The sequence below is a fragment of the Palaemon carinicauda genome, chromosome 13 (genome assembly GCF_036898095.1).
Source record: "Palaemon carinicauda isolate YSFRI2023 chromosome 13, ASM3689809v2, whole genome shotgun sequence".
NCBI classification, from domain to species: Eukaryota; Metazoa; Arthropoda; class Malacostraca; order Decapoda; family Palaemonidae; genus Palaemon; species Palaemon carinicauda.
In genome coordinates this window covers 132,136,209-132,160,934 of record NC_090737.1, presented here as the reverse complement: position 1 = coordinate 132,160,934, position 24,726 = coordinate 132,136,209, and the positions used below count along the sequence as shown (strand labels likewise).

Sequence of the window (24,726 nt, the reverse complement as noted above, 5' to 3'; positions counted from 1 at the left end):
TAAAGTTACGGAAAACAATCTGCAGTCTGGTGATCTGAAATGTCTGGCAATATCAATATACCGTGAAAGAAGGAAGCAATATCCTGTTTTACCTAAAAATCGTGAGGAAGTTCATCAAGCGCTTGAATCCATGAATACCACCACCAGCAAAGGCGAAGAGTTCGTGTTGGAAAATAACCCAGACACAGGCATTGTTATCCTGTCATGTACAACAAATCTGGAATTTCTGGTAACTTCTGCAGAGGAGATTTTTATTGACGGGACCTTTAAGAGTTGCCCAAAATATTTTTATCAACTGTACTCTATCCATGGCCTATGTAATGGCCACTATATTCCTTTAGTATATGTTCTTTTACCAGGTAAATCGGAGGAGATTTACCGAACCATGTGGAAATGCTTACATGATATTTGTGTATCAAAAAATCTGCAACTGCAACCCTCTGTAATACACGTGGATTTTGAATTCCCCATACTCACTATCCTGAAAGAAACTTTTCCGGATGCAATAATCAAATGCTGCAGATTCCATTTAGGGCAGGCGTGGTGGAGGAAAATCCAAAACCTTGGCTTAAGTAAAGAATACAAAGACAAGAACAGTGACATAGGACAGTGGTTAAAGCTATCTTATGGTCTCCATTTCATTGATCCTGCTGATATTGAAGACTGCTTTATTGAAGAACTGATGTCATGCGCACCACAGAAAGAAAAATGTACTAATTATGCAGACTATCTCGTTGATAACTATGTCACACCTCATTCCAAGTTTCCACCAGTGCTTTGGGCTGAAGTACCCTCTAACGACAAACGCACAAACAATGCGGCTGAATCCTTTCATGCGCATTTCAACGCACAATTTTACAAAGCTCACCCAACCATCTTCATCTTCATGGATGTAGTCAAGAAGCTCCAAGCAACAACGTACTTGAAAATCAGAAGTACCGGCATGCCAGCTGTCCCAAAGAAAGTGGATAAAGAGAAGTGTGAATATGCCATAACTCAGTTCGCCAAGTACAAGTCGCAGGATATTAACCGACGTCAATATTTACAATCTATGGGTTGCAGTTTCATGGCAAGAACTGATTTGATGTGAACGGAAGATATGATGTGAACACACTTAAGTGACGAAAATACGATCTGAACACATTTAAGAGACGAAGATATGATATGAACCTTTAAAACCTTTAAAACCGCTTTAAAACAAAATATTTTTCCTGCTCAAAAGCCTACTTCCACCTCCCCGTGGTGAGCAGGGGGCAACAGGTATTTACATCTGGCTAACGGAAGAGGTAATTAAGACGCTCATCTGTTGTAAAATGTAGCCGCTCTTTTAATAGTAAATCTGTCGCTCTTTCGAGAAAATGTTGCCGCTCTTTTAACATATAGTTTCGCTCTTTTGTGAAACTCCGCTATATACGAGATTTGTCACAATGCTAACTTACACTATGATAACCTGCATTTCCATGTTTATTTGCTTTACTGCTTATTTCAGAATACTTTTTTTAAGTTTGCTTTATTCTCTATTGTATTTCACGCTAAACAACCAAAATGTTTTTTCCATTCATTATGAAGTGATTATAGAATCTTTTTTTTTTCAGAAATTTGTTTTATAAGATAGAACGTGGGCTTAGGCTGGGCTATAAATAAAAACAAAAAAGTTATGGTCGTTTTATTGTCTTATTAATTTTATTTTAGTAATCCTTATGCTTAGGTGCAGATAAGCAACTATGTTTTTATTCTTCATCTAGTATGTTCATACGTGCGTTTGTTTGTTATAATGAAAATCAAACTTTTTTTTTTTGGGGGGGGGGGCCTGACGAGAGGAGATTGTTAGCCCATATTAGGACGTCTTCTTGAACGCAAGGTTCATACACGTTAGTAGAAAACACTTTTAGAACCATTGTAAGATTTTTTTTCCAAGGATCGTGTAAACTGGCTAGTAGGGAGAGGTCCATCATTAGGTTCAAAAAAAAAAAAAAAAAATTTATTGCTTAGTGTTGAAATTAAGAAAAACAAGTTTAATGAAATATGCTCGAGATACTTCAGTATGGTCAACGTTCGGTGGATTAATATACTTAATTTTTTGTAGATTCCTGGTATTTTTATAAAACCTAATGGACGATATGGTTTCTATCTCTCTTTACCCTTCATGATTTGGACAATTTGATCAAAAGATCTGGTTGTTACCTATAAGCAATGCTCTCATAATTATGTAATAAACTCACTCTTTTGAAGCTTGACACCAAATAATTTTAATGTTGACTTCAATCATTTCAATAACAATAATAATGTTAATTTTGATAATGACTATAATAGTAATAATTTTGATTATTTTCATTTTGATTTTAATAATTTTGATTCTTTCAATAATTTTGATTTCAATGATTTTTTTATGATTTTAATAATTTTGATTATTTAAATTTTTATTTTAATAATTTGGATGATTTTAATAATTTTGATTATTTCAATAATTTTGATTATTTCAATAATTTTGATTATTTCAATAATTTTGATTATTTTAATAATTTTAATCATTTTGAATATATCATAGTGGATAATATCGTCCCAACATTCTTCTGACTAGAATAAGCATTTTTCTTAAATCATTTAAAATTAGGATCACCATGATACAAATCCTGAAGGGACTTTCTATATCAAGTTTGTGTTTACCTATGACAAACCGAGACAATAATATTCAAGGTAACTAACGTCTGTACAAATCACTTCTGTTTCCATAATTTTTATACCTTTTATTGGTTCATCCTAAGTAAACAAAATAAAAAAGAAAACAGGAAACTTGAATTTTTTTTTTTTTTTTTTTTTTGTATCTCTCCTTTCCGTGTGTATGCTAAACTCCTTTTGCCGTGATTTAATAAATACCATAAATATCTTTAATGGCACCAGGACAAATACCTAGCTTCGACTAACCAAAGGTAGCAATGCTCTATTTACCTCCTGGAAAAAAATTGCTGAAATATTTTAGGATTTTAAGTAATAAGCATCACTATTAGTCTTAAAACACACAAAATAGCCGTGCACAAGTTATGAATATCTAGTCTTGAACTGCAACAATTTGTCTATTTTCTTTACTTTAAGGGCTGCATATCTGATCCTGTACAGCAGAGGAACTCTACTCTCTACAGGACCTCTACGGTCGTTTTATAATGTTCATTTGGGAGCATTCAACATCTCAAAATGCGTATTGCTCGCTTATTGTTAGATCGTAACTATCTAAGCACTCACTGAAATAAGAGAGTCTTCAGTTCCCTCTTGAAACCCTTGATATCTACAATTATTCAAATGTCTCTTGAGAGCTTATTGTACAGTCTTATTTAAAGGCTCTTAAGAGCCTACAGTAGACATGTATCTCTGTTCCAGTTGTTTGAAACCATCTGTAACTTCTCGTGTCAGGACGATTTGTTGCCTGCCATTCTTGGATATATTGGACGGCCGGTTCTGATAACTTGGTGGGTTATTGTACATATTCAAAGCTCATTTCTCGCTTTGATCGGCAGACAATGTAGACCAACTAGCGTAATTGTTTTTCTCTTTGGGTGGGACAGCTTTTATCAGGCTTGCTCCTCCGCTATGTTTTGTAATTTGTACTTACGGTAACTTGTAGTGGATGGAGTTACAGTAGTCTATTCTGGTAATTACAGTTTATCACAGGTCTCTTAACAGAATATTCATACAGGTACTTTTTTATAAACACAATATTTCTTAGATAACCAGTAGTTTTGACTACATTATTTATTTGGGCATCGAGAGAAGTTACCATTTACTAGCTATATTTCAGCATCCAAGCTCCAGGATAAATATAGAAGTTTTGTAACTGCTAAAATTGAGAACTATGTTAACTACACTAGTCAGCTATACTTTAAAAAAAAAATAAAGAAATAAAGAAAAAACCCAAATTAATAAAAGACATGCAAGATGCAAGATTTAAGATTGGATAGAAATAGTATTCTATACTGTATTGCTTGGATTGTGTAACTGTACTTTGTAAATTATACACCAAAAATGAATATCTATCTATTCAGGAACTTTACAATAAGTTAGTATGAAAAAGTGATTAGGAGTTTAATCTTGGCCTAGCCGCTACTACAGCTTCCCCTTGGTTCACAAATAATGTAACCAGGATGTTACATAATTATTCACTTATAACCATACTGTAGTAGTGATTTAGTAAAGAAATTTACTTTAATAAATCTTGGAAATTATAAGTCTTAAAAATTTATAAACTACCTATAATCACCGGAAAAAATCTTTGCATCCAGTGCGGATTGTTAAATTACAACCTAACTTTAATTTATGCATTCTGTGCCGAATTGAACACTTAAATATTACAAGTGGTTAGGGAGCTTTATTTGAATAAAAAAAGTTAAGACTGCAAATATTCTATAGAGACTGTGCTGTAAATCCGAAGGAATGGTTAGCTAGTCAGAACAAGTAAATCTTAAATCTTCAGTTTCTAAAAAAAAAAAAAAAAAAAAAAAAAAAAAAAAAAAAAAAAAAAAAATTAAAGTAGGGTAGAAAACAACTTTTCCATGCGTAAAATTAATGATTTCCTGCGTAAAATTAATGCTTTCCTGTAGTATGGTATAAAACCAAATACTTCCTGGAATAAAATACATATCCAGAGAGTAAAAAGACACACCAATAGAATGGCAATATCTTTATAAACATTTTCAAACTCTTGTCTAGAACGTACAAAAGTACACCAGACCATACTATACACCAAACTATACTAATCTAGTCATTATGACCATAAATTCCTTAATTACGACGCGTCAAAAAACACCTCCCTGATATATATGTACGAAGAATCATATACAGTATATCAATAATGGCAAATTACAAATATAAATAACGGGTTATAGAATAGAACAAAAGTCTGTTAGATGCTTTTATTTGACTTCTTCAAAAAAAACAATTACAATTAAATTAAATGAACCCTTTTGTCTGCTCAAAAGCCTTTACAAAAGTTTTAGAACCTAATCAGTAATACTAATACGTTAACATAGCTTCCTACTAGTTTCAACTTTCGGATTTTCAAATATGTTGGCACCCCTTTCATTTTTATTTAAAAAAAATTTGCACGTTAGGCATTTTTTTTTTTTTTTTTTCAAATTTACAAGATTTTTTTTTCCTTTTCTAAATTTTGCCTTTTTTTTGACATTTAATATATTTGTGCATTATCACTACATTATCTGCATTATCATTGCATTTACCATAATTATCACTACATTTTCATAAGTATTTTAAACCTAACTGTACTATAGACTAAAAATGTGCTCACATAGCTCCTACTAGTTTCAACTTTCAGATTTCAGCTATGTTTGCGTGCAACCGGTATTCGATAAATCACCCACTTAAAAATTAGATTTGCACTGAAAATACACTTCAGATCCAGAGGAACGAAGAGCATTTTTTCAAACAAGGCTCCTACTAGTTTCAGCGTTCGGATGTAGCCTGTTAAGCGATCTAGCATGGCTCGACTAAAATACACAGTTGACATTAAAGCAGACATTAAACAAGTTGCCAGGTTAATAAAGTTAAAATAGGGAGTAGAATTAGGGAGTAGAATTAGGATTTAAATTTAAATTAAAAAAAAAAGTCCTGTGTCCGTAACTTTGACAATTGACATTACAAACAATTCACACAGCTATACAAAAACCAACATAACTTACAGAACAATTAAACACCATTGAACAAGACAATAAAAACACTTTAAAGTTAAATCAAAGTCGTAGATTATCAACGCATTGGGTTAAGAGATTAAGTTACTGTACTTACAAAACCAAAGCTATATGAAATACAATAGATGTTACAGTTATCTTAAAAATATATTTGGGAAACTTAATAGCTTTAAATTTACTAGTTACGAATATAGGAAATATTTGGCCTATGAAAGCTAATATTGGAGGGAGGGAAATTTAATTATATTAAGAAAACACGCATTTCATACATTTTAAATTAAAGAGTTTTGAAGTATCAAAGTAGATGGAATAGGCGCATATTGGGAATAGTTGGATCCTACTTCAGGCGTGCAAAGTTTAATATGGTAAAGGCAAAAACCACTTAACGTTAATATGATAAAAACAAAGGGGTTCATTCCGTTAGGTTAACAAATTACTGGCAGGATTAATTTGGAAACTTGACGGTGTTAGCATTTAAAAAAATTAGTGTTAAACATTACAATACACAGAAATTATAAGTTGCATGAACACAAACTACTTTATGACAAATTACATTATGAAAAAGTTACTGGCAGGATTTATTTTGTAGCTACGCATTTAAAATGGCACAAAGTACATGATGTGCAAACTTACTATTAAAGATATTTCCTTCAAAGGACAGGTAAATGCAAATCTAGCTAGCTGGAAATAAAGCAAGTAATTTAGAATTTTAAGGTTACAATATCACATCGATTACAGCAGACAAAATTTAATAGGAACTGGCAAACTTGAAACATTTAAAAAAAAAACACACATTAACTTAAATGACTTAGCTAAAACTTAAATCTAATTACTGACAAAACATTCCTGTATTGTTGTGGCGTCTCCAAGAACTGAATCTTTGCCAGAGAGCAAAGACCCAAAGTAGTTCCAAAAGCAAAGAAAAATATTGCGTCGAAAACCTGCCAGATCTTCGTATACATTCATCTTTATCAGTTCTATGAAGAAGTCGAAGTAGAACACTTCTGGAGACACATTGGAGACCCGGACAGATTATCCAATGGATAACCCAACAAGGGGACGGTTTAACCTGAAAAAAATTAGAATTAACACATCTAGCAACAAGATATATTAATATCAATATGTCGAGACTTCGTAGTGTCTAGATAAAACCTGTTTTATTACCTGTTTTATTAGAAACAATTGAATCAGATAGGATTCCAAGCGGAAAACCAAGCGGAAAACTCACCTTTAATACGTAAAACAATGCAGAATCATAATAAGCGAAAACTTCGCTTGTTAATAAGTAAACAACGCAGAATCATAAGTGCTCCAAGAGCATCAACTAATGAGTGATATTTTAAATATAAAATTTTAATTATTCAAAAATGCAGAAATAATACCAACCAATATTCAGCGATATTAATTTCTTACAATAGATTTAAGAATAATTAAAGCTCCAAGAGCAACCAATAATGAGTTTTTAAAAATATTTTATTAAAAAATGTTATTTTCATTAGTAAAATAAATTTTTGAATATACCTACCCGATAATCATGTAGCTGTCAACTCCGTTGCCCGACAGAATTCTACGGAAGGGATACGCCAGCGATCACTATACTAGAAGGGGGTGTACTCACCAGCGCCACCTGTGGCCAGGTACTGCAGTACTTGTTGACACCACCTCAATTTTTCCTCGGTCCACTGGTTCTCTCTGGGGAGGAAGGGTGGGTCAATTAAATCATGATTATCGGGTAAGTATATTCAAAAATTTATTTTACTAATGAAAATAACATTTTTCAATATTAAACTTACCCGATAATCATGTAGCTGATTCACACCCAGGGAGGTGGGTGAAAACCAGTGTACATGACTATAAGATAGCTAAGTATCCCGTATTTCATATTATCAGTTATTCAAAATAACAATGAAATTATAAGTACCTGGTAAGGAAGTCGACTTGAACCATTACTCTGCCTTTAATAAGTTAGTCTTCCTTACTGGGCGCAGCGTTCCTCTTAGGAGGCTGAACAACCCTAAGGTGCTGAAGTATACAGGGCTGCAACCCATACTAAAGGACCTCTACACAACCTCTAACCCAGGCGCTTCTCAAGAACGAATTGACCACCCGCCAAATCAAAAAGGATGCGGAAGGCTTCTTAGCCTACCGTAACAACCCAAAAAACAACAATAAAAGCATTCAAGAGAAAGGTTAAAAAAGGTTATGGGATTAAGGGAATGTAGTGGCTGAGCCCTCACCTACTACTGCACTCGCTGCTACGAATGGTCCCAGGGTGTAGCAGTTCTCGTAAAGAGACTGGACATCTTTAAGATAAAATGATGCAAAGACTGACTTGCTCCTCCAATAAGTTGCATCCATAATGCTCTGCAGAGAACGGTTCTGTTTAAAGGCCATCGAAGTAGCTACAGCTCTCACTTCGTGGGTCCTTACCTTCAGCAAAGCAAGGTCTTCATCCTTCATGTGAGAATGGGCTTCTCTAATCAGAAGCCTTATATAATACGAAACTGCGTTTTTGGACATAGGCATCGAAGGTTTCTTGATTGCACACCATAAGGCTTCTGACTGTCCTCGTAAAGGTTTTGACCTATTAAGATAGTATTTCAGAGCTCTGACAGGGCAAAGAACTCTTTCTAGCTCGTTACCCACCATGTTGGAAAGGCTAGGAATTTCGAACGATCTAGGCCAAGGACGTGAAGGAAGTTCATTCTTAGCTAAAAATCCGAGCTGTAAAGAACATGTTGCTGATTCGGATGTGAACCCAATGTTCTTGCTGAAGGCGTGAACCTCACTAACTCTTTTAGCTGTTGCAAGGCAGACGAGGAAAAGAGTTTTGAGAGTAAGGTCTTTGAAGGAAGCTGACTGGAGAGGTTCGAACCTAAGAGACATAAGGAACCTTAAGACTAAGTCTAGATTCCAGCCTGGAGTGGATAAACGACGTTCTTTAGAAGTCTCGAAAGATTTAAGGATGTCTTGAAGGTCCTTGTTGGAGGAAAGGTCCAAACCTCTGTGGCGGAGAACTGAAGCCAACATACTTCTGTACCCTTTAATCGTAGGAGCCGAAAGGGATCTCACATTCCTTAGATGTAATAGGAAGTCAGCTACTTGGGTTACAGAGGTATTGGTAGAGGAAACTGCATTGGCTCTGCACCAGCTTCGGAAGACTTCCCACTTGGATTGGTAGACTCTACGAGTGGATACCCTCCTTGCTCTGGCAATCGCTCTGGCTGCCTCCTTCGAAAAGCCTCTAGCTCTAGCGAATCTTTCGACAGTCTGAAGGCAGTCAGACGAAGAGCGTGGAGGTTTGGGTGTACCTTGTTTACGTGAGGTTGACGTAGAAGGTCCACTCTTAGAGGGAGAGTCCTGGGAACGTCGACCAGCCATTGTAGTACCTCTGTGAACCATTCTCTTGCAGGCCAAAGGGGAGCAACCAGCGTCAGCCGTGTCCCTTCGTGCGAGAGGAACTTCTGAATGACTCTGTTGATGATCTTGAACGGCGGGAATGCATATAGGTCGAGATGGGACCAATTCAGCAGAAAAGCATACACGTGAACTGCTGCTGGGTCTGGAACTGGGGAACAGTACAAAGGAAGCCTCTTGGTCATGGAGGTGGCGAACAGATCTATCGTAGGCTGACCCCACAAGGTCCAAAGTCTGTTGCACACGCTCTTGTGAAGGGTCCATTCCGTGGGGATGACTTGATCTTTCCTGCTGAGGCGATCTGCTGAGACGTTCATGTTGCCCTGAATGAACCTCGTTACCAGAGTGAGATTTAGACTTCTTGACCAAATGAGGAGGTCCCTTGCTATCTCGTACAGCGTCCTCGAATGGGTCCCTCCCTGCTTGGAGATGTAAGCCAAGGCTGTGGTGTTGTCGGAGTTCACCTCCACCACCTTGTCTAACAGGAGGGACTTGAAGTTCATTAAGGCCAGATGAACTGCCAGCAGCTCCTTGCAGTTGATGTGGAGCGTTTCCTGTTCCTTGTTCCATGTTCCCGAGCATTCCTGCCCGTTCAAGGTCGCGCCCCAGCCCGAGTCTGATGCGTCCGAAAAGAGATGAAGATTGGGGGTCTGAATGGCTAACGATAGACCCTCCTTGAGAAGGATGTTGGTCTTCCACCACAAGTGAGTAGTCTTCATCTCTTTGGTGACAGGAATAGAGACTGCTTCGAGCGTCAAATCCTTGTCCCAGTGAGCTGCTAGATGGAATTGGAGAGGGCGGAGGTGGAGTCTCCCTAACTCGACGAACAGGGCTAACGATGACAGGGTCCCTGTTAGACTCATCCACTGTCTCACCGAGCAACTGTTCCTCTTCAGCATGCTCAGGATGCATTCTAGGGCTTGGCTTATCCTTGGGGCCGATGGAAAAGCTTGACTCCGAATCTCCATTCCCAGGTAAACGATGGATTGAGAGGGAATGAGCTGGGACTTTTCTAAGTTGACCAGTAGACCCAGTTCCTTGATCAAGTCCAAAGTCCAGTTGAGACTCTCCAGACAGCGACGACTTGTGGGGGCTCTTAACAGCCAGTCGTCTAAATAAAGGGAGGCTCTGATGTCCGATAAGTGGAGGAATTTTGCAATATTCCTCATCAGATGCGTAAACACCATAGGAGCTGTGCTTAGGCCAAAACACAGGGCTTGGAATTGGTACACAACCTTTCCAAAAACGAATCTCAGGAAAGGTTGGGAGTCTGGATGAATAGGAACGTGAAAGTAAGCGTCTTTCAGATCCAACGAGACCATCCAGTCCTCCTGCCTGACCGCTGCTAGGACCGACTTCGTCGTCTCCATAGTGAACGTCTGCTTGGTGACATAAGCATTGAGCGCGCTGACGTCCAGCACCGGTCTCCAACCTCCTGTCTTCTTGGCCACCAGAAAGAGACAGTTGTAGAAGCCCGGGGATTGATGGTCCCGGACTATCACCACTGCCTTCTTCTGTAACAGGAGCGACACCTCCTGGTGTAACGCTAGCCTCTTGTCCTTTTCCTTGTAGTTGGGAGAGAGGTTGATGGGAGAAGTGGTCAGAGGGGGATTGCGGCAGAATGGTATCCTGTAACCTTCCCTTAGCCACTTGACAGACTGGGAGTCTGCACCTCTTCTTTCCCAAGCTTGCCAGAAGGTCTTGAGTCTGGCTCCTACTGCTGTCTGGAGAGGAGGAGAGTCAGTGTTTGCCTTTTGAAGTCTTGGGACCTTTCTTAGGCCTGCCCCTGGAAGAGTCTGGACGGGTACTTCCTCTGCTGGGGGCTCTGCCACGAAAGGGCGGAATAAATCTTGTAGCAGGAGTATCGGCTACTGGGGTGCGGTAAGTTCTGGGAACTGAAGGAGCAACCTTAGCCTTACGAGCAGAAGAGGCCACAAGGTCATGAGTGTCCTTCTGAATAAGGGCCGCAGACAAATCCTTGATAAGTTCTTCGGGGAACAGGAACTTAGAAAGCGGAGCAAAAAGTAGCCGAGACCTTTGACAAGGGGTGATGCCAGTAGAAAGAAAAGTGCAAAGTTGTTCCCTTTTCTTGAGTACTCCTGAAACAAACATTGAGGCAAGTTCGCCGGACCCATCCCGAATTGCTTTATCCATGCAGGACATTATAAGCATGGCTGAGTCCTTGTCAGCAGGGGCTGTCTTCTTGCTCAAGGCCCCCAGGCACCAGTCGAGAAAATTGAAAATCTCAAAGGCACGAAATATACCCTTTAAGAAGTGGTCTAAGTCGGAAAAGGTCCAGCAGACCTTAGAGCGCCTCATAGCCGATCTACGTGGAGAGTCGACCAAACTTGAGAAGTCAGCCTGGGCAGAGGCAGGGACTCCCAAGCCTGGTTCCTCTCCTGTGGCATACCATACGCCCGCCTTAGAAGTCAGCTTAGGTGGAGGGAACATAAAAGAAGTCTTCCCTAGTTGCTGTTTGGACTGCAACCAATCCCCTAACATTCTTAAAGCTCTCTTAGAGGATCTAGCAAAGACGAGCTTAGTAAAGGCCGACTTAACAGGTTGCATGCCTAGCGAAAACTCAGATGGAGGAGAGCGAGGGGTAGCAGAAACAAAATGGTCCGGGTAAACCTCTCTGAAAAGAGCCAGGACCTTGCGAAAGTCAGTGGAGGGAGGAGAAGACTTGGGTTCCTCCACGTCCGAAGAGGGATCATCTAGGTGCGCAGCTTCCTCCTCAGAAACCTCATCACCTGAGTGGTGCGAAGCGAGAGGTAAAGTAACAGCGGTGTGCTGAACAGCAGAATCCTGACAAGCGGGTGCATAAACACTTGCGGTTTCATCCTCAAGTCTCTGTTGAAGAGGATGAGGGCTGGTAATGACAAAGTCAAGCGGTTGGGATGAGGGAGGTTCTGCGGCGGTTTGAGGAGCAAGTGTGGAGAGAGGCGACTGTATTAAAACCTGAGGTTCAGGCTGCAAAGACTGGTCAGGTAGAGTAAAAGAAGGTAGGTGCAAGCGTTGAGGTGGCTGACTCCTAGCATGAGTTTCCTGTCTCAAGAGTTGCGCTTGCTTCAAGGGTTGAGGTGGATGCGCAGTAGCAGGTTCCTGTCTCACGAGTTGAGGTTCTTGAGGTGTGAGCTGCGAGAGTTGAGGTAGCGGCTGCGCAGAACGCAGTTCCTGTCTCACGAGTTGAGGTTCTTGAGGTGCTGGCCTCAAGCGTTGAGGCTCTCGCCTTGAGGAAAGTTGAGGTAGCAGCTGCGAGAGCTGAGGTGGCTGCCTCAAGGATGGTAGAGGTTGTCGTACCTCAAGAGGTTGTTGCCTCGAAGATGGTCTAACTGCAAGAAAATCTTGCCTCAAGGCATAAGACTCCTGCTCCCATTGTTGAGGTTGCCTTAAGGAAGGTTGAGGTTGCTGCACAACGCTGGTAACTGGCAACTCCGAACGCGGTAAGGTAGCTTGAGGAACCTCAACTTCGTACGCCTGGCAGACTGGACTGCGGTGAGGCGGAGCGCTCGCAGGAGGAGGTGTAACCTTCTCAGCCTGAAACTCACGCATTAAGACCGCAAGCTGCGACTGCATGGACTGCAGCAAAGACATCTTGGGATCAACAGACGATAAGGTCTGTTGAGGCAAAGCCTTAACAGAAGATGAGGTCTGTTGAGGCATCGCCTTACCTCTCTTAGGAGGTGTGCAGTCACCTGATGACTGCGGAGAGTCAGAGCTAACCCAATGACTGCATCCGGGTTGTTGAACTCTTGAGGTCTGGACTTTACGTTTAAGAGGTCTTGAGACCTGAGTCCAGCGTTTTCTCCCCGAAATTTCTTCTGCAGACGAGGAAAATAAGGGCTCAATCGTCTGCGGGTGGGAGTGACTGTCTCTGTAAGACACGCCCGCAACCACCGAGGATACTTCTGTGCGCCGATCAAGGCCTGCCGAACCCTTTTGCCCTTCGACATTGCTTCTCCCCTGGGCTTGGGAGCTTGCAAGAGGTCCCGGACTGGGAGGACGACTGGCACGCACAGAAGTACCCTCACGCACAACACTGACACTGACACTAGCACTCGGCACCGCACTGACACTAGCACTCGGCACAGCACTGGCACTACCACTTCCCACTGCACTTTTGACCTTAAGTTCCTTGACGTCCGCCAAGAGGAACTTGTGGTCACTCACTACCGATTCCACTTTGTCACCTAAAGCCTGAATGGCACGCAAAACATCGGACATATCAGGCTGAGCACAAATAGTAGGTTCGGGGGTAGCCACTACAGGGGGAGGAAAAGGTTGAGGATCATGAGGTGAGGAAAAAAGCGAAGAGCGAGCAGAACTCCTCCTAACTCTCTCTCTCTCTAACTTAGTGGTATATTTAAGGAATCGAACAAACTCAAGTTCCGAAAGTCCGGCGCATTCCTCACATCGATCTTCCAACTGACAGGATCTTTCCCTACAGTCGGAACAAGCAGTGTGAGGATCAACCGAGGCCTTCGGAATACGCCTATTACAAGTCCTACATCGTCTATGGGGAGGGGCTTGTGAAAGGTCGGACATCTTGAATCAAAGAGCTAGTCAAGGGGGATTCCAAATAAAGCAAAAGATCGTTAACCATTAATCAAATCAAAATAAAAGCTATCTAAGCTAATAGAAAAGTTTCCAGTATAGCGAAAGCTGAAATCTTAAGAGAAATACTTCACCAAAAACCGTGAACAATACTCCAAAATTATAAGCGTACCCATGAACGTCTTGCCGGAAGCACGACAGAGGAAAAAATTGAGGTGGTGTCAACAAGAAGTACTGCAGTACCTGGCCACAGGTGGCGCTGGTGAGTACACCCCCTTCTAGTATAGTGATCGCTGGCGTATCCCTTCCGTAGAATTCTGTCGGGCAACGGAGTTGACAGCTACATGATTATCGGGTAAGTTTAATATTGAAAAATATATATTTAAAGAGCATCAACAACTACTCAGATTTTTTAAAATCAAATTTAGAGAGATTATCAATTGCTCTAATAAAATCAACCAACAAAATTAGATATTTAAAGATATTAACAAAATAAGAACACAATCATAGCATCCAATCTCCTAACTATATACTTGGGAAGTCCCGACACCGTAACCAAGCCATATCTTACAAAACCCACAGTATCTCAAATATCGAGAGAATCTCAAAATAGATGGCTTAAATACACAAGTAGTTCACATAGAAGATAATTATGTAACCCAAAACAATGTAACTCAAATAGCCATAAAAAAAAATACGCAAAAGTAGCTCCCAAATAGCCCACTCCCCCCAAAAGAATTAAAAACTAATAAAATTAGTAAATAAATATACGAACTAAAATTCCAAAAGCTTGAATATAATACACCCAACCCCCAATTAACTCAAAAGCCTAAAGCTAAAAAAAACCTCAATTTTTAGAAGAGCTCATAATTAATACAGCTCAAAACTATACATAAAACTTATGATCAAGAACCCAAAAATACACCAAAAAGGTCAAACTTGCTTAAACGTAAAACACCTCCAAGCCCCAAAAACTTCTAAAACCAAAGATACAAATGGATCACACTCGGAATGCCTGAGAGTCCTATATACCTCTAATCCCAAAGTTCATAATCACAAAAACAGCTGGAACGAAAAACATACTTCACTTACCCGTAAACCTCAAAAGAATAAATTAGAGTATTGAAAAGAAAATACATAGGAGAGTCCAAGAAGCACGAACACTAGATAGCCCCAAAAAATAACTAGACAGTCACAAAAAGCACACAATCCCACAGAAATGCTCACAAACAACAACTCGTAAACCCGCAGAGTTCACACTTACTCCATAGGAAGCACCATATCCACCACAACACAGAGGAATACATGCCAGGTAAAGTCTCCCCGGGAGCTTTAGTTCAACGCCTTAAGATACATCTTCATTTGCTGTGTAGCCCGGGGAGACTGACGACTATTTGTTTGGAGTGACACGAAGTAAACAAACCAGTCCTCTACTATTGACTGCTAAATGGAGGATAATTCCAAACTATGCAATCTCTTGTTGCCTCTGCTACAATTCAATTACCACCAAGCCGGAGGTATTTCTTACTGTCTTGCTGATATTTTAGTACAGGTGTCCTAAAAGGTAGATTAAGAGGCAAATAGAATTATTAAACGTATATTAATAAAGAGCCCCAGTTACCACCAAGCAGGAGGTATTGCTTACCGTTTTACTGATATCTTAATACAGGTGTCCTAAAGGTAGATTAAGAGGCAAATAGAATGAATAAACGTATATTAATAAAAAGAGCCTCAGTTACCATCAAGCAGGAGGTATTTCTTACTGTCTTGCTGATATTTCAATACAGATGTCTTAAAGGTAGATTAAGAGGCAAATAAAATTATTAAACGTATGTTAATAAAAAGAGCCCCAGTTACCACCAAGCATGAGGTATTTCTTACTGTCCTGTTGATATTTCAATATAGGTGTTCTGAAGGTAGATTATAAGGTAAATAAAAGGAATAAACGTATATTAATTCAAAGAGTCGAATTTCTAATGACCCAATCAAAGCATTTAATAACTTTTTTTTTTCTTTTTTTTTTGTTACAAGAAAAGATATTGGTTGACAAATTTTACTGATTGAATTATAGAGTTGTATATTTGATAATCTAAAACAATCAGTAAATTGTTTATGGAAAGTATATTATATAGTACATTAATAAAATTCTACTATTAATGGAAAATTTGTTTAATTTTCCTAATGAATAAAGCTAACACCTTTATATTAACTAAGATTCATGATAGAGTGATGATATATAACACTGCTAAAAAGGACCGTAATTTTAATCAGAAATTCTCTCTATGTTTTACGGGTTGGTGACCGTGATATCATTCCTGTACATCAATGTATCCATTTTTAAAACGGTAAATGCCCAGCAACTTTTAGTCCAGGATTTTAACCATCTTTTTTCACGGCAAATTTTTAACATTGTTGAATGAATGCAATGGGACGAGTTAGAACAAAATTATGATGACATTGCAATATTATACTGTGTTTAAATAAATGTATTGTCGCAACTTGAAAATAGATTACACTTTAAAAAACATGGCATATATTCTACAAAGTTTGTTTTCAAATACTATGCATCAAAAATTTTTATCAATTAAAAAAAAATGGCAATTTTTACCAAAATTACGCAATAAAAGACCGATATTTATTCCTTGGGAAGTAAATTGTTTCTATAAAACAGAAGGGTCTATATTTAATTTTCATATAAATGATACAAACCTAAAAATTTATGCATTCATACATACACACATATTATACTGTATATATATACACACATATTATACTGTATATATATACACACATATTATACTGTATATATATACACACATACATGTATCCTCAATGACCGTCGCTGTTATGATGCCAGATTATATGTAATAATCTAATAATCATACATTAATATACATATGTATATAGAAAAACACCCATATATATATATATATATATATATATATATATATATATATATCCATATGTATACATAAATAAACTGAAAATTTACAAGAGTATTTTATATGTATATATATACACATACATACATATATATATATATATATATATATATATATATATATATATAGATAGATAGATAGATAGATAGATATAGATATATATATATATATATATATATATATATATATGTATGTATATATATATGTATATATATATATATATATATATATATATATATGTATATATATATATATATGTATATATATATATATATATATATATATATATATATATATATATATATATATATATATATAGATGCATATGTATATCTATATGTACATATATATATATATATATATATATATACACATATATATATATATATATATATATATATATATATATATATATATATATATATGAATAGTATATGTATGAATTTTCATATGCATATTCAATGGGTACGTTTAAAGGAGTGTGAATTGTGGCGAATCATCCAGCCATATCTCAAACATTTCAGTTGATAATACATTATATTCCAGCAATTGAAATATTACATGTATATCAGATGACTTTTCTGTAAAGACTACCTATTTTGAATATCAAAGGTACAAACATGGAAAAAAAATCTAGTGCTTTGAAATCATAAAATATAATATGACTGAAATTTTGACAGGATGATAAGGAAATTTTAATGAATTTCTTTCCTGCGCGTCAGTATTCCAGTTGCCATATTTGAAGAATTTTATGCCATTTCTATTTCGATTGCTTTCGTTCTGATGATTATAGAATGCAAAATGTTTTACTATAATGTTTAATTTGAATCCTGTATGTCAATGCTTTTGTTTCTGAAAAAATCAGTGTAATTTCTTATGAAAATATCAGTTTAATATAATGCTTAGATATTAGTACTTTTAGGGTTGTGGTGGCCTGGTGGTAGCGTCCTTGTCTGGTGATTGCAAGACTGGGGCCCCGAGTCACGCTCAAACTCGTTGGTTCCTCTGGTCGCTGCAACCTCACTATCCTTGTGAGCTAAGGATGGTGTGTTTGGAGGAGCCAATAGGTCTATCTGCTGAATCAACATTAGCCATTGATTGGCCCTCCTTGGTCCTAGCTTGGGTGGAGAGGGGCCTGAGCGCTGATCATATGTATATGTAGTCAGTATCTGGGACATTGTCCTTCTTGATAGGACAATGTTGCTGTCCCTTGCCTCTGCCATTCATGACCGGCCTTTAAACTTTCAGTAACTGTAATCTTGCTGATGTGTATAGCCATCAATCAAGGTAATCGGATTAATAATAAAATGCAAGGGTGGATTACATAGATGACAAAGATCAAAAAGACTAATTTCAAATCCATCATTAAACATCACTCATACAAAATATATCAAAGTCGATATAAAGCAATGCTTTGCTTATTGAAATTAGATTTATGTGATTTATAGAGTAAATTAATATCTGATAAACTCATCTGTGAAAGTGATGTCACTAAACTTATTCCACCAATATTTCCATGAATCAGTTATAAACAAAATTACCAGCTACCAACACCAGCAAATTTATAAGCTTTCCTTTACGAACGTGGTATTACCAACTACCAGCACAAGTAAATTTATAAGCTTCCCTTTGCGAACGTGGTATTACCAACTACCAGCACAAGCAAATTTATAAGCTTTCCTTTGCGAACGTGGTATTACCAATTACCAGCACCAGCAAATTTATAAGCTTTCCTTTACGAACGTGGTATTAGCAACTACTAGCACAAGCGAATTTATAAGCTTTCCTTTACGAACGTGGTATTACCAACTGCCAGCACCAGCAAATTTATAAGCTTACCTTTGCAAACATGGTAATACCAACTACCAGCAGAAGCGAATTTATTTAATAAGCTTTTTTTGCGAACGTTGCGCAATTGGATCATATTCATTCATAAAGGAACAATTAAAACATACAAATTATAATTTACAAAGCAAAGGAATTTCATTAAGTAATAGCACGCTGGAGTATTCTTATTTAAATTTAGTTCCAGTTTTCGATAAATTTTGAAAATGAATTCTGGGAAATATCTATCTGGGCTAAAAGGAAACTTACATCATGTTCGTAGAAAATCTTATTTGTAATAGCTGCATGACTTACTTCGTTTTTTAGACTTAATTGTATGATAGTACACTTGCCGTCCACCATATTACGTCGGTAAAGGAGTATTCTTATTTTAAGTTAGTTCAGTATTTCGATAAATTTGGAAAAATGCTAGAAAATATCCATCTGGAAAAAAAAAGAAAAAAGAAAAAAAATACATCCTGTTCGTAGAGAAATTTGACTCCCTACGTCTTTAGATTTAATTGTATGAGAGTACACCAAAGAATTATTCTTATTTTAAGTTAGTTAAATTTTTCGATAAATTTTGAAAAATGCTGGGAAATATCTATATGGGCCAAAAGAAACTTCACATTCTGTTCGTGGAGAAATCTATGATTTTCTACGTTTTTGGACTTAATTATATAAGCGAACACTTACCGTCAACCACGTTGGTAAAGGGGAACACCAATAAAAACTCTTGCTTCTTGTCATCATACTTCAAATGTCGTGAACGGTTGTAACGATTTTAGGTTTGCATAAAAAGGCGGCTAAAACCAGATACCCACAAGAAAAACTTACAATATAATTATAGATTTGTTAGATAATATAGATATAGATTTGTTAGATAATATACAGTATATAGATTTTTTAGATAATATAGATATAGATTTTTTAGATATATAGATTTGTTAGATAATATACAGAAGATATAGATTTTTTAGATATAGATATAATCTAAGATAATATAGCTAGAGATTCGTTAGATAATATAGACATAGATTTGTTAGATAATATAGCTATAGATTTGTTAGATAATATAGCTATAGATTTGTTAGATAATGTAGCTAGAGATTTGTTAGATAATATAGCTAGAGATTTGTATCTGAGATATAGATTTGTTAGATAATATAGCTAGAGATTTGTTAAATATAGTTATAGAAATTTATTGTATTAATAAGGCTGCTAAAACCCAATTACCACAAGAAAAACTTTAGTTATAGAGATTTGTTGGATAATTTAGTTGGAGATTTGCTAGTCAGTAAAGTGCATTAATCTTAGACTATAAGATTGAAACATTTTGACTCAGTACCCGGCTTTATAGTACTCCGCGAGTCATTTGGCACCGGTGTAAGCTATTACAAAACCCTAAATGACAAATTCTGTGGCTTGTGTCATAATTCCCTAATACACAATATTTTGTTAAAGTTAAAAAGTTAAAGTTCCGGGTTTTAGGTCTCCCGAGACGATCATCATCTCTTTCTCGGGCGACCATGAGCCAGCAGGGACTATCACTAGCCCCCTCTAACCTCCCCCTAGGCGCCACCCTGGGGAATACCCCCAGTAGATGGTCTCTCACTATTCGCGCCTTAGCGGGGATGCGAACTCGGGACCTCTGAAGTCAGTAATTAATGCAAGATACATTTTTGCGCTATAAAATTCTTTCTATTTTGAAGAGGGGGTAACTTGAATACAAGAGGGCGGGTGGAGTGGTAGCTTGAAACTGGTTTCAAACTAACGCCCCAATGTAATCTGAAAGTTCCATGTTACCGGGGGAGGTGGGTAGCTTGAAAGTCGGGGTAGCTTAAAACCTCCTTACCAGCTTAAGGTCCAGTCACACATGCATGTTTAGGCCAGCCGTATTATCACGTATCAAAAAGTGCACGTATAACGTCAGTACAACGCAGTTCGCTGGTTCGTGCAACGCAGTAATTGTGGAAACGTCCCAGCAACCTAGGACGTACCTTGCCGTGTGAACGGTACCTCGTGGATACCTGGCGGTACGGCGAGGGCCACGTATATTGTGGGCAGCTCACAATATACGTGGGTCGTCACGTATCCGTGATTGTACTTGACTATACGTTGGGCGCACGGGAGGCCAACCTAGGGGCAACCGGAACATACGTGAACATACGTAATGTATAACGTCAGTGCTAAGGAAGCCCAACGCCATCTTCACGTATTGTGGCTGTTTCCCCCCCAAACACGCCAACCCACGCCACCGCCAGGTAGCGTTAAGGCAGCGGCGCGGCAACGTAGCTTCAGTGTGACAGAGAGAGCCGTACGGCTGGCCTAAACATGCATAAACAAAAACCCTAAAACACGAAGAAACAAAGGATCTACCTAATATAGTAAAACCAGAGCAAGTGTGAAACTTCATCCCGATAATAACCATTCGATTTCGGTTATTATTATTATTATTATTATTATTATTATTTATTATTATTATTATTATTATTAAATGCTAAGCTACAACCCTAGTTGGAAAAGCAGGATGCTATAAGCCCAGGGGCCCCAACAGGGAAAATAGCCCAGTGCGGAAAGGAAATAAGGAAAAATAAAATAGTAGTTGGATGGTGAATGACTGTCAGGTACCGCCCAGCACCCTTTTTATACCTGGGAGTATAGAGGAGGCATGCCTGGCACCAACCTCGCGCTGATATACCTCTGACGAAAGTCTGACGTAGCTCTTATGTAGCTCTGACGTAGCTCTGACGGCACTTGACGTACCACCTACGTCACCATACCTAGTAAAGACGTTATGCTTGCGTGACCCTTCACGTACTACCTGGAAGTATGTCCATACAGTAGGTCCACATAACGTATGCACAACGTAAGTACAACGCACAACGGCTGCCACTCACGCACTACGTCACACTAACGCAGTACTAACGTCATACTGACGTGCGTAGGTGCAACGTAGGTGCAACGTTGTGCGGCACAATTCAATACCTGTGTGGGCGTGGTTAAAAACGCACGTTTGGCCGCGTATGGGCATACGGGAGGACATACCGGGTGAGAACATGCATGTGTGACTCTACCTTTAGGAAAAGTTAAACCTCTGCCGTTAGTTTTAAAAACTAAATTTGTTAGTTTATTTGTTATTCTAATCAATGCAGAGTTTCTTGCTATTCCGTTTTACACATATTGAACGTAATCTATTTTTTATTTTATAAACTATCTGCTTTGAGATATTGCTGTCTAGAGAGACCATTCAGCACCGATACAGTACTACCCAATTTTAAACATCTTTAAAGTTATGATATTGTTACGGAATTAACATGAGAAACAGAAAATCCCATTCACCAACCTGCAAGTAGGTATTTTTTTATCAACCAAGTTTAAAACAAATTTCAGTTTCATCAGTTGGTTTCAAATTAAAATATTCTAACAAACATTTTTCAAACTACCTTTCTTTGCTAGCCAATTCTAAACGACAAATATTAAACTACCATCTTGATGCACATTCAATAAGTTTTATAATATTCAATCATCATTTCTATGAAAAAGTGCTCCTGGACTTCCAATATGTTTTGGACTTAATATGGCTGCTAATAGGATATACGTTATCCAGATCATGGAATACCATTCGAGAAAGCTAATTCTGTATATTGTCCTTTAAATGTTTTCCGCGGAGTTATATTCACATTGAAACAGGTTTAGTGTGCAAAGAATAGGATTCCTGACAAAATCAAACCAAACAAATCAGAACAGAGTCAAAGAAGTTTAAGAAATTAAACCTTATTTTACCATGTCTTCCATCAATTTATTATTTCTTTTTTTTTTTAGGAATAAAAATAGTTTGACCTTAGAAGATTTCGTAATATATTTATGTACTTTAAAAAGTATAAATTGCATTCCGAGCAATAAGTTAAAAGAGTAATTTTAAGAAATATTAATTACATTCTGACCAATATAAGTTAAGGGTAATCTTATAAAGAAAATTACTTTCCAAAACTTCACTTCTGTATGTTTAGAATTTTTTCATATACTAATGCATAGGATAAAACCTTATCTCAAATGATAAAAAATGACTTTTTAAGATTCTTTATTAGTTACAAGACATCTTAAGACTATTTTACAATATGGAACCTCTGACATCTTAATCTAGGAAAGCCATATTTTGGAGAAGACCAGAATTTGGTTTTAACTTAAATCTAAATTGAGCAGTCATTACAACAACACTCTTCTTACTAGTTTAAACCTTCGGACACAGCATTGTAAAGTCTAAATTAGGATACCTTAAATGAAAGTCATAACTACAGAATTAACAAACTAATGCAGTTTCCAGACCATGGCAAAATTCTTGAATTTCATACTTGAAGTATTTTCAAAATCACTTATGCAAATAACTATGTAAAGATTAAGATTACCATTTTGTATAGAGCTGGGTGTTCAAGAGACTTAAAACTGCACAAACCTGCAATTATTTACAAGACATTGAAAATATAAGAGATAAAATACTTTTATAATAGCATTTCAAACTGGCAAGTATATAGTGTAACTATTATATCCCTATCTCAACAAAAAGTTTTAATACTTACAAAAAACTATAAACCCTGATTTACCAGTTTTAGAATAAAATTGTGCTAAAGATTATTTAAACCCAGTTTTACCAATCGTAGCTCACCACTCTTAAAGTTTCAATTAAAAAATAATAACCGATTTACCAATTTAGCAATAAAAATAAACTAAAGATTTAGAAAACAATTTGAATCTTTACCACATTGAATCTTGCTAGTCTATACCACTCCTAACATAGTAAAATAATAAAGTTTGTTTTTGAAAAACTAATAGCCCTGAAAAATGTCATACATTAGCCTGCCATAGGTCTGAAATCTCATCTAGTAAGTTAATGGCAGAAATAACCTAATCCCTGAACATTGTTAATTATCTTTCCTAATTACCCGTCTTAAGATATACAAAATCTTCATGGTTGCCCTGGCAGCAATAAAAAATTTCTTAAACCCCCCCCCCCCCACAAAAAAAAATTACCTTAAATTTTGAGTACGTTGAGAAGATTTGGCAAAAAAAAATGGATAATCCATAAAATTTAAAATTTTTATTTTGTCCCAAAATGTACAACCAACAATTTCCATTCAAAATTCATAAAGATTTGGCCCACTTAACCACCCACAAATTGGCCATAAAACTTAATTTCTAGATCTTATTTCCTGAACAATACAGTCAAAAGCCATACTTGAATTTTACATACATCCAGAAGATTTAGCAAGATAAAACTAAAGCCTAACTTATCAATATACTCAGCAATATTCAAAATTTATGTGTAGCCTCCCAATGACCCTGCAAGCCAGTTAGGAGCTTCTCGTGCAGAGTAAAAGTCAAGCACATTAATGTGACGTGGAGGGAGAGATTCTGCCAGAGACGTCCAATCACACATGGCTGTCAAGCTCATAGAAGTAGTCTGAACTCCATTAGACTTTGGGTTGGAGAGATGTGGTAATCTGAAATTATTTACAAATTATCAACTGAAGTCGAAATTTTTAACACAAAATTTCAATCAATGAATCCATAAGCAAAGAATAACAGCTAAAAAATTTTGTAAATGATTACATAACTGGCAAACAGCTAAAAAATTTCGTTATTACAAAATCTAGCTAAAAATTTAAGGTAAACTAAGGATTTAGGATGCATTAGAAGTTTTAACTGATAACACTTAAAGTGTTAACTCTAAAAATGTCTATTACCACTCACTAAAAATTTCTATTACCACCGATCTTGAAAGGTACTCAAAAAATAAAATAAGCCTATTCCGTGTTAAATGATAAGCCATTAAAAATGTAAGCTTGAAAACAAAATATTTTCTTATTAACCACCAACAATGCTTTCCCAAGTTATTCTTCTTACTACATTAGGTCTACTTCCTAAAACACTTCATACTACATTACCTATCAATACTTAACCAAATATTCTTCATGTTACATTTGCTTGATTTCCCAAAACTTTATTTTTACTAAATCAGCTGAATTGAGATTCTCAAATTTAATTTTGACCATCTTCAATGCAAAAAAAAAATAAAATCTCCTACAGCAACTTCATTACTACAGCCAAAGCGCTATAAGCAACAACAAAAATATTAAAGTCTAGTTCTAATGTAACCTAAATTAACTTTAGAAAGAATAAAAGGAATAAAAAAAACCCTGTTAAAGAGAACAAAGAATAAGCTCACCAGAGAGAGCCAAAGTAGTTGTAGAAATTTAATGTAATAGACTTTACCCTCCACTTTTTTATTATTA

The 24,726-nt window shown here is 37.0% G+C and overlaps 2 long non-coding RNA genes across 2 annotated transcripts in view; both read right to left on the bottom strand.

The window, feature by feature from the left end:
• The window catches only part of LOC137652451 (uncharacterized), a 217,272-nt gene that overhangs the window by 27,355 nt on the left and 165,191 nt on the right, over nucleotides 1-24,726 (bottom strand). The gene's annotated exons all lie outside the window — the stretch shown is intronic.
• LOC137652091 (uncharacterized) lies at nucleotides 4,891-15,056 on the bottom strand. The gene is made up of 2 exons (XR_011046180.1): nucleotides 14,932-15,056; nucleotides 4,891-6,765 (listed from the first exon to the last, which is right to left on the bottom strand). It is a non-coding gene; the product is annotated as an uncharacterized lncRNA (long non-coding RNA).